A 2,883-nucleotide genomic window follows, 5' to 3' on the forward strand; every position below is an offset into this window, starting at 1 on the left:
AGAGTCTGCAGCTCTGCCATGATCTTCACCCACTCACTCTTCCAACTACTGCAGTTTATAATGTACGTCCTCGAAATACAAGGTCATCTAAGTTTCATTGCCATCAATCATATAATAATAATAATCACTTATTGTCACAAGTAGGCTTCAATGAAGTTACTGTCAAAAGCCCCTAGTCGCCACATTCTGGCGCCTGTTCAGGGAGGCCGGGACGGGAATTGAACCCGCGCTGCTGGCATTGTTCTGCATTCCAAGGCAGCTGTTTAGCCCACTGGGCTAAACCAGCCACTGGCATACAATCTCCCTGCCAACAGGAGAACTGTATGCACAACAGACATTTTAATTGCACCTATCTCAGTTCTCAAATTGACTATATGCTTTTCAAGAAATTAAAAAGTAAGACCTGTATTTAAATAGCGTCTTGCAGGACCTCATGGAATCCTCCACCATCAACATACTGGACCTTAACTGGACCAGCCAACAAAATGCTGTTGGCCACAAGAGCGGATCAGGGGGCTGGGAATTCTGTGGAGAGTAACTCACCTCCTGACTCCCCAAAGCCTGTCCACAAGGCACAAGTTGGACGTTGACCGAATACTCCACTTACCTGGATGAGTGCAGCTCCAACACTCAAGAAGCTTGACACCATGCAGGCCAAAGCAGTCTGCTTGATTGGCACTCCATCCAGCACCTTAAACATTCACTCTCTCCACCACTGAGGCACAGTGGCAGCAGTATGCACCATCTACAAGATGCACTGCAGCATCTCACCAAGGCGCCTTTGACCTCACGTTCCAAACCTACAATCTCCACCACCGTGGAGGACAATGGTAGTAGGTGTCTGGGAACATCACCAACTGGAAACTTCCTTCCAAGTCACTCACCATCTTGACTTGGAAATATATTGCCTTTCTTTCACTGTCACTGGGTCAAAATCCTGGAACTCCCTCCCGAACAGTGTCTGCAGTAGTTCAGTTTGACACCCAGGTGGCACTGCCAGGGTGCCATGTTGGCAGTGTCAGGGTGCCCATGTGGCATCAGGGGGCCACTCGACTCAGAGCCTGACCACCCAGGTGCCTCCCGCACACCTGGGTGACCCCACCTACCTGGGTGACCCCGCACACTCCCCCCCCCCCCGCCCCCGCGTGTTAAACAGCGCTCGGCCCCGGGGGTCTCCGAGGCACAGGCCCTCGATCCCACTGCCTTGAGTAACTCCGCCAAATGCATATTCAAGAGAGCCAGACTGCACACTTGAACATGCAAATTTAGACCACGCCCATTGTGGGCAGGATCCAGATCTCGTGGGATCCAGATCTCACGATATTTAACATCCTCGTTGTGTCCCGAGTCGGGGCGATGAAGCCGGTAGATCGAGCCCAACATCTGCAGGCCCTATAGGGAATATCTGCTGGCCCTGTAGACAATATCAGCTGGCCCTGTAGACAAAGCCAAGTCACTGTGAACAACAGGCCTGATAGTATTTCCATAATCCCTGCACTGTTTGAGTGCTTCCAGGCTGTATGTTGATTGGGAAGTGTGGGAGGGAAAGGAATGCTGTAAAGGACTCTTTACTCGAGAAAAAGAGGCACGTTGTAATTTGCCCTTCAATTCCTGCACAGCTGTGATTTTATAAAAGTGAGTGTTTTAGAGCAAAACACGCACGCGGAAATTATTTAATGCCATTGAGAAATTGTTTTGGATAATCCACATTTAATCATGTAACAATCTCAAAGCACTGATTACACATGCTAATAAACAATAACTAATGGTTAGGTTCACAGAAGCTTTGAATTTAAACGTTCATGCAGTTGGCACGCTGGTCTGAAATATATTTTGTGCTATTTTATTTCAAAATATCATTCCCTGCTGTTATCCCACAGTTGAATTTGGAAAGGTTTGATGTGGATTGGTCCACAGGATGGGCCAGGATGTGACTGTTTTACATACGTTAATGGCAACACCTCTTTCGAGCTGTGTTGTTGATGCTGGCCTTTAATCCGCTTTGACAAATTTATTCTCACTCCACCCTTTTCACGATTAATCACAGAGGTGAGTGATCAATTACCAAAACATTAATTAAACTATCTTTCGAAGGTAGACCAAGGTTAAGTTAATCTGGAATTGAGCGGATTTTTATATGTAGTAAACATGAGCGTCATAAGATACACTTGACTTGGAATTCTGCCCCCCCCCCCCGCCCCCCCGCCCCCCCGCCCTTCCCCAGAAGGAATGACAATAAAGTGACCCTTCATCATGTGCAAATCACTGAAGAGGACTGATATGGACTCGAAATGGTACATCTGCTTCTCTCTCCACAGATGCTCTCTGTCCCATTGAGTGTTTCCAGCGTTTTCCATTTTTGCCTGAATAGGTCAACGTTGGTGGGCTTTTCAATAGTTGGTGGGGAATCGTCACAGCAACAGGTCCTGCTCCCTCCAGAAATACGCATCCAAAGATGTAAAAGACAAAGGTTGGAAGTGGGATCTCGGAGCGGACTTTTCCATCAGAATCCTGGATGAGTTTCGCGAACTCAACCCAGGCCAGGTCTCAAACATGGGACTTCCCTAATCCGTATGGCGCTGTACCACATGGGATGGTGCCTTTAACCACTGAGTCATTAGGGTAGTGCATTAACACCAATACATCCTCTCAGACAAATGCTTAGTCTCAAAATCTGTACTTTATGTTCTGCAGCATATGAAACCTTTGTGATTTATAGAACCATTGGGATTCATTATTTTTGATTAAAATGCAGTCAGAGAGGAGATTTACAACACTTAAGCAATGTTTGATTTTATGATTACATTATATTACATAGTTTACTTAAAGGCGCAGTGACAAATGCGACATAAATGTAAATTGCGTTCTCTCCAACTGTTTAAT

This window comes from Scyliorhinus torazame, chromosome 7 (genome assembly GCF_047496885.1).
Source record: "Scyliorhinus torazame isolate Kashiwa2021f chromosome 7, sScyTor2.1, whole genome shotgun sequence".
NCBI lineage: Eukaryota > Metazoa > Chordata > Chondrichthyes > Carcharhiniformes > Scyliorhinidae > Scyliorhinus > Scyliorhinus torazame.